At 41.8% G+C, this 14,967-nt stretch overlaps 1 protein-coding gene across 2 annotated transcripts in view; it reads left to right on the plus strand.

Moving 5' to 3' along the window:
- Nucleotides 1-356: 356 nt before the first annotated feature.
- Nucleotides 357-14,967, plus strand: part of fam168b (family with sequence similarity 168 member B) — a 30,995-nt gene continuing 16,384 nt past the window's right edge. Inside the window, exon 1 of one of the 2 annotated variants that reach the window (XM_067995516.1) lies at nt 357-507. The gene's annotated coding sequence lies outside the window, so the exon portion shown is untranslated. The remainder of the gene's footprint in view (nt 508-14,967) is intronic. The other variant, XM_067995515.1, reaches the window with a different exon arrangement.

The raw sequence follows: 14,967 nt of genomic DNA on the forward strand, positions 1-14,967 counted from the left end.
CACATCCTCAATTTTAAAAGCAATTTCCGGCCCATTACAACATTTGCTTAGGAACTAAAGAATGTTTGGAACAAGAATGGCATTGAAAACCCACCACATTTAGCACCTTTCAGAGTTCATTCCCATCTAACCATGCCACCCCTGACCCTTATCTTCTGAACCCATCTCTAATGGGACTCATGGAACAGCCTAACCTGAAAATTGTTCCCCTCCCTCCCTCCCAACTTACTGTTTTGATGCATTTGATACAAGGGAAAGGACCAATCGGGGGAGGTTATTTTTTTTTTAACTCCCGCCCTCTTCCCCCTTATGACGTCATCACGCGTCCCATTCCGTGCGTGCGGTTGTGCGAGAGGAGCGGAAGTGAGGTGCGGCCGGCCGGAAGTGGTGCTGTGGTCCGGTGGGGTGGAAGTTACTGCGCAGTGTCGCTGATGTGAGAAGGAGCGAGAGTGAAAGGCGGAGAGTGAGGAGCGTCCGTGCAGAGCCGAGGCCACATCGTTGTAATCGGTCAGTCGGTTGGTCAGGCTGGGTGGGCGCCCCGCGGGTGGGCGCTCCGTTGCGGAACCTCCTTCCCCACCCCCTCCCCCCCCCCTTTATCCCCCTCCCCCGTCGCGGTTGCTGGGCCCGGGCTTCATTATTATTTTACTCGGAGGCCTCGATTCTCGGCGCTGCCGATCCCGGCCGTTTGCCCCCTCTTTCTCCCGCCCATCCCCGCCTTGCCTTGCCTTTCCTTTCCCTTCCCTCTGCGGAGCCGGCTGATCCTCTCGCTCGCTAGACGCCGCTCCCCCCCCCCCCCCCCGGGGGACGACGACACTGGGCTCGTAGGCGGCGGCTGAGCCGCTCGCTAGGCCGCTCGTTGAGTCCCTGTTCGCGTTGTGTTTTCGGAGGGGGGCCGTGAGGGGGGCGGTCGAGTCGGGCCTGACCCGGAGGAGGAGGGGGTTTGGTGGGGTGTAATGTCCGCCGTATTTTGGTTTACAGTTGCCACCATGAGCCGTTGCCCAGTCTCTTGCGAGCTTCTGTTTACTGCCATTGACAATTGGAAGGCTCCTACCTGTCACAGGCCGGGCATAGCCCAGCTGGGTTGGAATAAAATATATGAATCCTGGAGGCATATTAAAGCGGGCTTGTAGTTGTTGCTTGAACATTACTACTGCATTGTTGTGCTTTCTTTTATTATTACTGAAAGCAGTTCCATCTCTTAAGTGAGATCTTAAGCCTCACAGCCGACTACCGAGATTTAATTTAAATTATCGCCATTTTGGTCCTCTTCGCTTTTGAAATAATAGTGCTAGTTTCAGCAACATGAGATGCCCTTTATTTAACGTTGAGGAAAATTAATTGCAAGCCCTGATTTAGAATGAGTTAAGTCGCATAGACATGAAGAAATGTCCTCATCATTTATTTTTAGATGGTAACTGGGAGAATACATTGTTTTTTGTCTAACTTAAGCTGCTACCTTCCAATATTTAATAAAAATGCTCACAATTGAGAGGAAGTAAGTTGCATTGGTATATAAACTGCTACCATTGACACATGAGATGATTATTAAGTGAACATCATTAACTTGTACACAAAACTAAACACCAACTACAAAAGTGCTAAACCAGCACAACACTGGAACTTTGATTATGCATATTGCAGTCTGATGAATCCATAGCTTTTTCAAGTTCCTGTTTTGAGCAATGCGTATCAGAAATTTAGCTGCTAAACTCAAGGCACAAAGGGTTTAATGGGCTCAATGTCAGCCTTGCTGTACTATAAACATTTGCTTTGGTTTTAAGTTGAATTTACATCTAAATTAATATTTGTAAATCAAATTTGCTGAAAGTGATTGCACAGCTACAGTGCAATGTTGATAGAGGTTTGCTCAATATGCTATGCAATATGTTGGAGTTCATTCTAGCTAATCAAACCATCTGATTTAAAGTAGGCTCTACTGTGTGTTTCATTAAGCTCTATTGTATGAAATCTTAGAAGCAGTTGGAAACATTAAACAAAATGTAATGTGATTTTTAAGTATTTTCTTGAACTTAGTTTTCTAAAATTGAAAATGGTCTGTGAGGTGGATGGAAATTGATTCACTCAGCAATGAGCCCCCTTTCTTTGTTCTGGAGATATGTACACCATTGGTTTTCATTGTAATGTAGCCCTGCTTAAGGTAAAGGGATGGATTTACCATTTTATAGCAACTTGCATGACACTTCTAATTTGTTTAGAAAGTGCGGTGATGTGACTAGTTGTATCTGTCACTAGTAAGTTTGAGAGTTTTAAATGATAGAAATTGGTAACTGTAGTGAAAAATTAAATTCAGAATGTTCCGAACGTCCTCTATCTGAAAACTCCTCACAAAGGTGATACTACCCCTTCAGTATTCAAAACTTAAGTTCTCAATTTTCAGGTGTCCCTAAGCTTGTTTAGGAACATTGGCCTATCAGCCCCATGAGTCTGCTCTGCTATTCAATTAGATCATGGCTGGTCTGTACCTTAACTCCATTTACCCATTGTGGCTTCATATACCTTGATACCCTTACACTGAGATTGATAGATTCTTATTAGGTATCATTCTCAATCTTGAAAGCTTCAATTGTCCCAACACCCACAGCCTTTTGGAGGAGAGAATTCTAGATTTTAGCATGTCGATGCCTTAGTATTGTGCCAGTATGCTGCTTATGAGATGCCCTTCATTCATCTCATGTTTCTGTTACTACTGGAGACAATTATATTCATCAATATTTCACCTTCATATTATATAGTTCACGTTGCTCTCTCCATACAAAACTTAATTTTGGAAGAACAAAATCTATAGTTTTTCCACAGTTTAAGTAGACATAATACTACTGACTATTGTGTGCTACTAAAATTCCAGTGACTGCCATGTAATTTGTGGTCAGTTTCAAATTCCTTCTCATCCTCTTAGCAAGTTTATTTGGTAAGAAAATAAGATCTCTTGTGTTTGTGTGGCTATCGAGACCATCTTGCTTAATGTGGAAGACAAAGTGAGGGAGTAGAGTGATCTTGTGATATTAGTTTAGACTCTAGATTTGTTTTTGTATACTTCCTTTGGTCGCTTCTCTCCTATTTTCCTGTCCCTCTATTTCCAGTGTTTCTGATGAAATTTGTAAAAAGAACTTAGTTTGCAAACCACGTTCATTGATTTCTTGTATAAGTGTTTCCAGAATATTGCAATGTGTTTTAAATGATGTTTGGAATAAGTTGACTAACTTGAGATATAGCTTTGAAAGCAATTTAGAATAAAAATGTGAAGAATTTATCACAAACTTGTTTTCAGTATGAGAAATAGTCATGGGTGATTTGCTTTGTGATTTTCAACATTCAGTGTTCCAACTTAGATGAATTATATGCTCTAATATTTTGTTTTCAGATGCTATGATTAGCCCATCTAGTAGCATTACTTAGATTATGTAGCAAACTGAAATGGACAAACTTGCAACGTTATTTCCTCTACATTTGCATTAGAAGTCTTTCTGCTGGCAGCAGTGCAGTAAGCAACTAATGCCAAGTATAAATGCAATAAAAATAAGTTAAACTAGGTTGGCGAATGTGGCATAATATTTTCTACTGTGCCAATGTCAAATGTGCAATACAGAACTGGAGGCTTTGCACCACAGCTGAACTTGTGATGCAAGTGGCTGGCTTTTGAATAAATTAAAAAACCTGGAAAATAGCTGGTCTGGTTAGGTTTTTCTTTTGTGATGTGAAATTTCATTTGCTGAGAGGCCTCTGAGCAATGCCCTGTGCATGATTTGAGTACATGTGCATGGACTTCTGATTTGTCTCAACAGCAATATGTAACTGCATTTGCCTTTTTACATTGTTACTCAAAAAGCTTAAGAGCATGAACTGGGACATTAGTTGAACCTTACCGACTTGTGTTAGACACACTTTAAGATGCACATCTGCAATACTACATCCTAGTGCCCCATTTGTATTGTATGCTTTATTGCAGCTGCTGCAGGAAAAGAACCCATGTTTGGGTTTGCACATTTTTAGATTGTGACTCAGCATCCCCAATAGCTGAGATGCAGATTTGTTATTGAAGCACACGGCTGAGCGGCCCAGTGCGATAAAGCGTTGCTGGCACCGATGGCAGTGTTTATATTGCAGTTGGAGGGGAGAACTGCTATTTTTGGAGTTGTCTGCAAATCACCTCTCCCGTTGGGTCTCGGGCCCTCTAAGCATTGGTGGTGCTGCCTTATTCATCAAGCTACTAGTGTAGCCTGGATCTAACATTCACTTAACATTTGATAAAATACACCATGCTTTCTTACTGGCTTCAGATCCACAAAGATGTAGGCATCTTATTAGCTTCTTTTTTAGCACTTTTTTAAAATGACAAGCTTTGCATTAGTGTATTTGTTTTAATGAAAAAAGAAGCGATGTGGGTTGTGCATTAGTGATTTGCAGTCCTAATTTATTAAAGTGGCCATGCTCTCAAAACCACAAGCTGCTGCAATTAATTCCTTTGTTTTCCCCTGTTGTACCTTGCCTCCCACTGCCTGCCATCCTATAAATCTGCAGAGCAGCCTCCTTACTAGAAAATACCAGTCAATGCTGAGTATGCATTTGGTTTGTTCTGCACAATGCAGTTGGCAGGAGTAAAGCAAAAATGAATGTCTGTTAATGAGAAGGAGCAGAAACTCCATTATTACTGGCCAAAAATGTGTACAATGCTTCCATTTGTAACATCATGCCCATACTGGTGTGAAGTGGACAGTTGTATCGGGAATTATGTCGTCTTTCAAGTGAAAATGCTGATGGACTTGAATGTAGAATTAACTGCTCAGCATTCTTAACATTCTTATGTCATCTTTTATGGAAGGTGAACGTTACTCAGTTGAGTTCTCACTGATGTCCCTGATATAATTTCACCAAGTACAATCTGTTAGTGATGCAGAAAAATTTCACTCGTTGCTTTGTACTGAAATAGCGGTGGATGTATTGGCACCAGTTCACAATATTTGAAGTGTGCTCGATTATGGAAGGCTTTGGAGCATAGAAAAGTTACAGTACGGAAGGAAGCCATTCGGCCCATCGAGTCCGCGCTGGCTCTATGCAAGAGCAATCCAGTTCGTCCTACTCCCCCACCCTTTCCCCGTAGCCCTGCAAATTTTTTCCTTTCAAGTACTTATCCAGTTCCCTTTTGAAGGCCATAATTGAATCTGCCTCCACCACCCCCTCGGGCAGTGCACTCCAGATCCTAACCACCCGCTGTGTTTTAAAAAAAAAAGTTTTTCCCCTCATGTCATCTTTGGTTCTTTTGCCAATCACCTTAAATCTATGTCCTCTGGTCCTTGACCCTTCCGCCATTGGGAATAGTTTCTCTTTCGACTCTGTCTGGACCCTTCATGATTTTGAATACCACTATCAAATCTCCTTGCAACCATCTCTGTTCCAAGGAGAACAACCCCAGCTTCTCCAGTCTATCCATGAGACTCAAGTCCCTTACCCCTGGAATCATTCTAGTAAATCTCTTCTGCACCCTCTCTAAGGCCTTTACACCTTTCTTGAAATGCAGTGCCCAGAACTCCAGTTGTGGCCGAACCATAATAAAGGTTCATCATGACTTCCATACTTTTGTCGTCCATGCCTCGATTTATAAAGCCCAGGATCCCGTATGCTTTTTTAACTGCTTTCTCAACCTGCCCTGCCACCTTTGATGATTTGTGCACATATACCCTCAGATCTCTGTTCCTGTATCCCTTTTAGAATTGTGCCCTCTAGCTTATATTGCCTCTCCTCGTTCTTCCTACTGAAATGTATCACTTCGCATTTTTCTATGTTAAATTTCGTCTGCCCATGCCACCAGCCTGTCTATATCCTCTTGAAGTCTATCATTATCCTCCTCACTGTTTGCTACCCTTCCAAGTTTTGTTATCTGCAAATTTTGAAATTGTGCCCTGTACACCCAAATCCAAGTCATTAATATATCAAGAAAAGAAGTGGCCCCAGCACTGACCCCTGGGGAGCACCACTGTACACCTCCCTCCAGTTCGAAAAACAACCGTTCACCACTATACTGTTTCCTGTCCCTTAGCCAATTCTATATCCATGTTGCTACTGTCCCCTTTATTTCATGGGCCACAATCTTGATGCTAAGCTTACCGTGTGGCATTTTATCAAATGCCTTTTTGAAAGTCCACATAAACCACATCAACTGTATTGCCCTCATCTACCCTCTGTCACTTCATCAAAAAACTCTATCAAGTTAGTTAAACATCATTTGCCTTTAACAAATCCGTGCTGGTTTTCCCTAATCAATCCACCCTTGTCCATGTGACTGTTATTTTGTTCCGGATTATCATTTCTAAAAGTTTCCCCACCTCTGAGGTTAAACTGTCTGGCCTGTAGTTGCTGGGTTTATCCTTACACTTTTTTTGAAAAAAGGTGTAACATTTGCAATTCTCCAATCCTTTGGCACCACCCCGGTATCTACGGATGTTTGGAAGATAATGGCCAGTACTGCTGCAATTTCCACCCTTCCTTCCCCCTAACCTAGGATGCATCCTATCCGGACTGGGTGACTTATCTACTTTAAGTACAGCTAGCCTTTCAAGTACCACTTCTTGATCAATTTTTAGCCCAACCAGTATCTCAACTATATCTTCCTTTATTGAGATTCTGGCAGCATCTTTTTCCTTGATGTAGACAGATGCAAAGTACTCATTAGTACCTCGGCCATCCCCTTTGCCTCCATGAATAGATCTCCTTTATGGTCCCTAATTGGCCCCACCCCTCCTCTTACTACCCATTTACTGTTTACATGCCTGTAGAAGATTTTTAGATTCCCTTTTTATGTTGGCTGCCAGTCTATTCTCATACTCTCTGCCCCTTTTGATATCTTTTTTTACTCCCCCTCTGAACTTTCTATATTGCGCCTTGTTCTCAGTTGTGTTATCAACCTGATATGTCAAATGCCCCTTTTTTCCCGTTTCATCTTACTCACTATCTCTTGTCATCCAGGGAGCTCTGGCTTTAGTTGCCCTACCTTTCTGCCTCATGGGAATGTGCCTAGACTGTACCCGAACCATCTACTCCTTAAAGGCTGCCCACTCTTCAATTACAGATTTGCCTGACAATCTTTGATTCCAATTTACCCGGGCCAGATCTGTTCTCATCCCATTGAAATTGGCCCTCCTCCAATTGAGTATTTTTACCTTAGTGGTCCGTGTCCTTTTCCATATCTATTCTAAACCTTATGATACTATGCTCGCTGCTCCCTAAATGCTCTCCCACTGACACTTACTCCACTTGGCCCACCTCATCCCCTAGAACCAAGTTCCAGTTGGGCTGGAAACATACTAGTTAAGAAAGTTATCCTGAACAAATTTCAATAATTCCTCCCCCTCTATGCCCCTTATTATCCCAGTGTATATTAGGATAGTTGAAGTCCCCAGTTATCACTACTCTATAGCTTTTGCACCTCTTTGTAATTTCCCTGTAAATTTGCACCTTTATATCCTTCCCACTAGTTGGTGACCTATACAATACACCTAGTAGTGTAATGGCACTTCTATTGTTTCTTAACTCTAACCAAATAGATTCTTGTAAACAATTTTACAACACCAAGTTATAGTCCAGCAATTTTATTTTAAATTCACAAGCTTTCGGAGGCTACCTCCTTCCTCAGGAATCGTTCACCTGAGGAAGGAGGTAGCCTCCGAAAGCTTGTGAATTTAAAATAAAATTGCTGGACTATAACTTGGTGTTGTAAAATTGTTTACAATTGTCAACCCCAGTCCATCACCGGCATCTCCACATCACAAATAGATTCTGTCCTTGACCCCTCTAGGGCATCCTCTCTCTCTCCAGTACTGCAATATTCTCCTTAATCAATCCTGCCTCCCACCCCTCTTTCTATCCTTCCCTGTCAATCCTGAACACCTTGTAACGAGGAATATTTAATACCCAATCCTGCCATTTTTTTGAATCAGGTCTCTGTTGTTGCCACTACACCGTATTCCCATGTGGCCATTTGCACCTGCAGCTCACCAACCTTGTTTACACACATGCACTACAAACCAGTCTTAGACTTTCTTTTACTCTCCTAGTCTGATCCCACCAAATACTGTACTATTACTTGCTTTAGTGCTATTTTTCTCCCCTGATCCTTTGTGCCCCTTGTTTCTCCATTCCGTTGCTACATCCCGGTGCCCACCCCCCTGCCAAATTAGTTTAAACCCTCCCTCAGCATTAGCAAACCTCCCCGCGAGGACATTGGTCCCAGCCCTGTTGAGGTGTAACCCGTCTGGCCTGTACAGGTTCCACCTTCCCCAGAACTGGTCCCAATGCCCTAGGAATCTAAAGCCCTCCCTCCTGCACCATCTCTCCAGCCACGCATTCATCTGCTTTATCCTTCTATTTTAATGCTCACTAGTGCATGGCACTGGGAATAATCTGGAGATTCCTACCTTTTGAGGTCCTGCTCTTAATCTCTTTCCTAACTATGTTGTCAGTACTGATACGGATCACGACCTCTGGCTGCTCACCCCCCCCCCCCCCCAGAAGATTCTGCAGCCGCTCAGTGACATCCTTGACCCCGGCACTAGGGAGGCAACTTATCATCCTGGAATCACATCTGCGGCCGCAGCAACACCTGTCTGCTCCCCTAACTATAGAATCTCCTATTCCTATTGCTCTCTTGACCCCTTCCCCCTCGTACAGCTGAGCCAGCCACGGTGCTGTGGACTTGGCTCTGTGCGCTCTGCAGAGGAACCCTCTCCCTCACCAGTATCCAGAACTGAATACTGCTTAGAGAGTGAGATGCACTCGAGACCCCTGCACTACTTACCTGGTCCTCCTTGTCTGTCTGGCGGTCACCCAGTTCCCCTCTGCCTGCACTCATAAGCTGCGGGTTGACCACCTCCTGAAACGTGCTATGAACTTGAGCATAAATCATTTGATTGACTGACATGAAATACCTAAGTTTACGATTGTTATACTTCTAACCCTTCCCTAAGCATTATCCCAATCCTTGGTCAGTCATGAAATGGGCTTCTGAACATCGTGAAAATCCCATTTTGTAGAGTATGCTGACTAGGCAAGTGTGCAGTTGAATCACTGACAGCAAATAGCCATATGGAGATTAAAATGTATGATCTATTAAATGCCAAGTATGTCTGTATATGGACTTGGGGTGTCGAATGAACCAATTCAGCCGGGTCACCTCTGAGAAGCAGTTGTACAACACAGGTGATGCTGTTTTAATTTGGAGTTCTTAAAAGCCTATTGAGTGCTGATAGGAATACAAATTTTCTTACCTTCCTGTGTTAAAGAAACTACCTATGATTGGAAGCTCACGTATGAAAACTACCAATCATTGATATTTTTAAAAAAAAACTTCCAATCAAAAATCAGCAGTTAGCAATAGCTACCAACACAAAGGAGTAGAAGAGTCAAATTATTCAATTTTTTAAATAAAAACTTTTCGGTCACGCTTTTCTTCAGTTAGCTGCTACACTGAGGGTTGTAAATGCAGTGTAAATGTACAAACAGTACAGTAAACTGCCCTCAGGCCAGATGGATCAGGGCAGTGATTGTCTGCTCGCCTCCTCCAGCGCTGCCAGATCACAGAAGTCCTGTGTCTTCACTGATTCTAGTGCTGTCAAGTTCTGGAGCTCCTCCCAAAGCGCTCTGAGACCTTCTGGTATCTGCTAGTGCCCAGGAACCCTTTTCTCTCCACCCCCACCACTGCTAAACTAAAACTTCCTTCAAATCTTGCCAAATCCTAGAACCACCTCTCCGGTGGCATTAATCCAGAGGCACTCACCCTCTCCCAGAGCTTGAAACAGAGGTCACCAACCTTTTTAGTTGCTCAAAAACCCCTGGAGCCTACCAGTGCTACCAGCCCTCAACACCTCCACCAGTGCAGCAGGGACAGAGTTAGACAAAGCAAGTGTGACACTTGTGCGCTGCTCCCTCCCCCCCCCCCCCCCCCAATGCTCCCATGGACCCTCATCATTGTTCCGTACCCCAGCACTTCCAACCCTTTATTCCCCCCCCCCCCAGTATTGCCGCCACCAATAATCCCCCAAAAATGCTACCAGTGCACACAGACCTCCCCACCCCGCTCAAACTGTTCCAGTTCTCCCTCCGTTTATTAAACAACAAGCTCATCTGCAATATTGTCATATCTAGAGCCACCCACCAATGCTACGGAAGCCCAACACCGCTTCCCAATAACAGCTTTAAAACCCCGCAATCTTGCTCCTGCAATTGGTAAACTCCAGGTATCTGTCTGTAGAATGTTGCCTACCATCTTCCTGTATATCCTGGAATTTGAATAAGATGAAAAAATTCATAAGGCTATAGTAGCTTAATGATTATAATACTAGACTAGCAACCTAGAGGTTACAAGTTCTGAAATTGAATTCAATAAATGGGGTAATTTGTGGCCTAGCAACAAAGTGACAATGAAAACTGCTGAAATGCAACTGGCTCACCAGTGTTCTTCAGGTCAATGAGCCTGTCACCCCTTCCAGTCCCATAATATGTGGTTCACTTTTAATGTCCAAGGCAAATAGGAATAGGCAATAAATACTGCCTTGTCGGTGGCACCCAAATTGCAAGTAATCACTTTTTTAAAAAAATGTGCGAAGTAACATATGATCAGTGCCACTCATTTGCTGTTTACGTGCAAAAACTGTCAGTTGCAGAATTCGATCTTCAAAGCGCTGGTAAAATTCCCAAGTCTGGTGCACTAAAGTATTGCACTTGCTTTGTCTCACACTTTCCCTGTCACATGTTGTTTATAGCTCCTGTTACAAAGCAGTGTATCGTCTGTGACATTGCTCATGGCGAGTCAGAGTGCGAGTATAGTGAAAACTGAATTACAGCGACAATAAGTCACTCAGTGGCACTGATACATTGTGCATTACTTGGCATAACACTGCTATTGTCATAGGAACAGGAGTGGGTGGTTCAGCCCCTCAAGCCTGTTCTACCATTCAGTTAGATCATGGCTGATCTGTACCTTAATTCCAGTTACCTGCCTTGCTCTATTACCTGACACAAATCTATGGATTTGTCTTGAAAACTTCAATTGTCCCAGCATCCACAGCCTTTCAGGGAGCAAGTTCCAGATTTCCACTACCTTTTTGTATTTAAAAAGTGCTTTCTGATTTCATTCCTAAATGGCCCAGCTCTAATTTTAAGATGATGCCCTCTTGTTCTGGATTTCCCCCATCAGATGAATTCCTTCTTCTGTATCTATCCTGCTGAATCCCTTTATCATTTTAAACACCTCTATCAGATCACCCCTCAATCTGAATACAAGCCAAATTTATGCAGCCTGTCATAATTTTAGGCTTTAAGCTCATATCATTCTGGTGAATCTGTGCTGTACCCCTTCCAAAATCATTATCTTTCCTGAGGTTCAGTGCCCAAAATTGAGCGCAATGCACCACTATGGGGTCTGAACCCCCCACTTCCCCAGACTCCTGAGCAATATCACAGGCGATCTGCTAGTAATATTTTAAAAATCTGATTGTTATTTTGTATCTCCAGCCACTCGTGCTTTTATTATAAAAGCTCTGGCGTCTCCATATTAAAATAAGACAAGTTGTTAGCTCTCTGGGCCATCCTACTTGTTTATGGCAGGGGAGGGGGATGAAGTTTTTGTCTTTTGAGACTTTTATTGGGTTTAACTCAAATTGCTGTTTCTTCATGTTCTTACAGTTGTACGTGCATAAGTGTTATGGAAGCTCTATCCACCACATCCTAAATGGGGAAAATTTCAACTCTTACAAGAATTTTTTGTGGAGTTCAATTTCTTTGCAGCAGTCGGCAATCAAAATGTTAAGTTTAAGCACCTTACTCAGCAGTAGCTTATAGTTTTATTTTCTCCTGTATTTCAATCTGAATGCATTCATGTATGGAGCACAACAGAAGTTACTTCTGTTTGTCAAGCTGTGTATATTAATAGTTTAAACAATCTGCCCCAGCCATCTGAGAATCTTTTTAAACAGTATCTGCTTCTCGTAAACTTGAGTGTAGCTCTTCCATTTTGTATCTAGTGAAGAGAAATCAGTCTCCAAATTAAAAATCAGACCAACTCCCATTTTGTCAGTTCCATTCCACAATGCGAGTTTCCTTCACCACAAAATTCATATGAATAAGTTAGCCAGCAATGGAGAATTTGAATTCTAAGTTATTGCATTGATGTCTGAGGCACTAATCACAAACAACACTGAATACAATGCTGGAGAATTTAGCAATAACTTCACTTTAAGATGCAAATGTGCATTGTTTCAGTTCAGCTCTGATAGGTTGCCCTCCTATCATATTGAAGTTTACTGTTGAAAGGTCATTTGCTAGTCAAGTTTTTTCTTATTGAGCCACTCTGTGTTGCTCACTCAATTCCCATGATGCGCTATGATGGAGAATTATCTTTTTCTAACCTACAAAAGGAATCAAGTTAAAATCTATAAACTGGCATGATATCGGCTGATGAATAATACATATATTCAAAGAATGGGTGGCATACTCTGGTGTAATACTAGCTAAAAAGTGGATCTGAGAGATGGCGTATTACTCTGCACTTAACATTGCAAGTCACTGCGTAGCAACAATTAAACAATCCGGATGAAACTCCTTGGAGGAGGGAGCCTTGCTCTGCTAAATTTCAGTCATTCCAGACCTTCTAGCCTGATTTACGTTCTTAGATTTAATGTTGGCCCAGTTTGCCCTTGCACCAGCAGCAACTTGTGGAGTGTGTTTAACACCATAAGTTTGTGCAATTTCTGGCATTGACTTTGCCATGGTGAATGCAGAAAAACTAATTTAATTTGCATTACTGTTTTCCTATTAATAATTGGTTTATGATTTAAATTTGCTGGAATTACCTGCTAATTAGTATGCAATATTTGAAAATAGCAAACATAAATTTATCAGCAGTTATACAAAGCTACATCGCAGACAAAAATATATTTGAGCTCCAGATAGGGTGAGGGCTATGCTTCAAGGAATCGTGAACTTACACCTCACAATTTTGTGGTGTTGGCAAAAGTTAATGCTTTGCAAATGTATACTGTTACACAAAACATGAAATGAATTAATTCACAGATTCTATTGGGTTTATGTATTATATTTAAAAAAGGCACATTCAAATTTGGTGAATTTATTGCTTACAATTCAAATGTGTACCTTCTAAGATTAGATTTAACTGTGCCAGCCAAATTTAATTTTGTGAATCAAGTTTGAATACTTAGAGCTTATAGCACAGCAGAGAGCTGTCTGTTGAATTGCTCTAGTAAAGAGCAGGCACAGAGCAGTTCAAAACTAATCCCACTCTCCTACTCCGTAGTCATATTTTTAGATCGATAAGCAATGGGTTGTCTGTAGTAGTTTCGATTCATCTATTGAATCTCCTTCACTAATAGATATGCAAATCAAATTGAGAATTGTTGAAAATGCATTTTAAAATAAATTAGTGTATTGTGGATGTAGCTATTGGCACTTTTGCCCACGGAGTGGCAAGGCATAGACTTGTTTCAATAGTTATCCACTGGAAGTGGTAATCTGATGTGACATCAGCTCCCAGGGAGCAAAATCATGGGATGGAGGGGGGGGCATCAAGTCAGTCATGATCGAACCATGGCAATGTGAAGAGGTTTTGGTGGAGGCCTGGGAACCACCTGCCCTCCAGCCCTTGTGGCTGTAATCCTCTGAGGGAAGAAAAATAATAGGGGGGAAATTAACAATGTAGAAAAATACATTGGAAGCTCATTGAAAATGTACTTGTTTAGGTAAACTGGACTGGCGTCAGAATTTGGTATTCCTTATACTGCTATATCAACACCAATGCTTATTAATTTTAAAAATGTATTTAATGAAATTAGCACAGTTCACTAGCTGGCATTATATTTCTATGTTTCATAGCAATTAGCCCTTCAACCTGCCTGTAAACTCAATTAAATCAATGGAGTTCTTTAATCATGTGCTGCATTGATTGTTCGAAGATTGCCTCCGACTCTTATTTCTTCAAAATTATTGGAAATGGCACTTGTAAATCTTCTCCTGACTAGCCGTTCTGTTCATTTGATTGCCCAAGAGCTCAGTTTTGAGTTATGATTCAATGACATGCAGTATAGCAATGGGAATAAATGTCACTTAAATAAAAATTCTTCAAAATATATATCATGGGTTTCATTTCAATTTTTGGTGAATATTGACATATCGTAATTTATGAAGCTTTCAACTGAATTTCATGTGTAGGTTTAGACCTTGGGGGGCAAAAAAATAATCTGAGCTTTGCTGAATGTTTCTCTGCAGTGCAGTATTTCTGTCTTCTAATCTGCAAAGCTTGTTAATAAATTTTTCTCGTATTTTGGTTCAAAAATAAAAGCTTTTGTTTTTATTTTAACAATTGGGTTGCTTCAATTTTCTCTCTTGCAACAGCAGCTGATTCTGGGTTACAGTTCATTGGGTGTAGGCAGCCAATCCTCGTACCGAATGCAAAAGACAATCTTCACATGTATGCCTAGATAGTGAGTGTCAGGAGGTATTTCAGCTGTAATGGTGGAGAGGTAGGATATCACTTCTGAGTCTTATGCTTGGCTAAGATCCACAAATCCTCATTTGTAGTGGGCAAAAATGCTTAATTTGTAACGCCCTTGATCAGGCTTGGTTAACTGGGTGAAGAACAGAATGGACCTGGTACCTTTCTGCTCCACATTGCTCAGGACATGTGTTTATCCAGTGAGTAACTGCATGATAAAGAATGATGGCCTCAAATCTTTTTTAACTTGAGATTTTTCATGTTCCAAAAACTTTATACATGAGCAGTTCATTTTCCCCCCTCTTGCATAGGGTAACTTTACTTTGTGATCTCAGTTAAACAAGTGGCCTTTCCAGTGCAACCCTAGCACAACAAAACCTGGTTTGTTAATCCTGGAATTGTTTTTCTCCCCTATTACATGTAGCTGATCGTTTAGCCTGCTGTTAGCACAG

The sequence above is a fragment of the Heptranchias perlo genome, chromosome 13 (assembly GCF_035084215.1).
Source record: "Heptranchias perlo isolate sHepPer1 chromosome 13, sHepPer1.hap1, whole genome shotgun sequence".
In the NCBI taxonomy this organism is placed as follows: Eukaryota; Metazoa; Chordata; class Chondrichthyes; order Hexanchiformes; family Hexanchidae; genus Heptranchias; species Heptranchias perlo.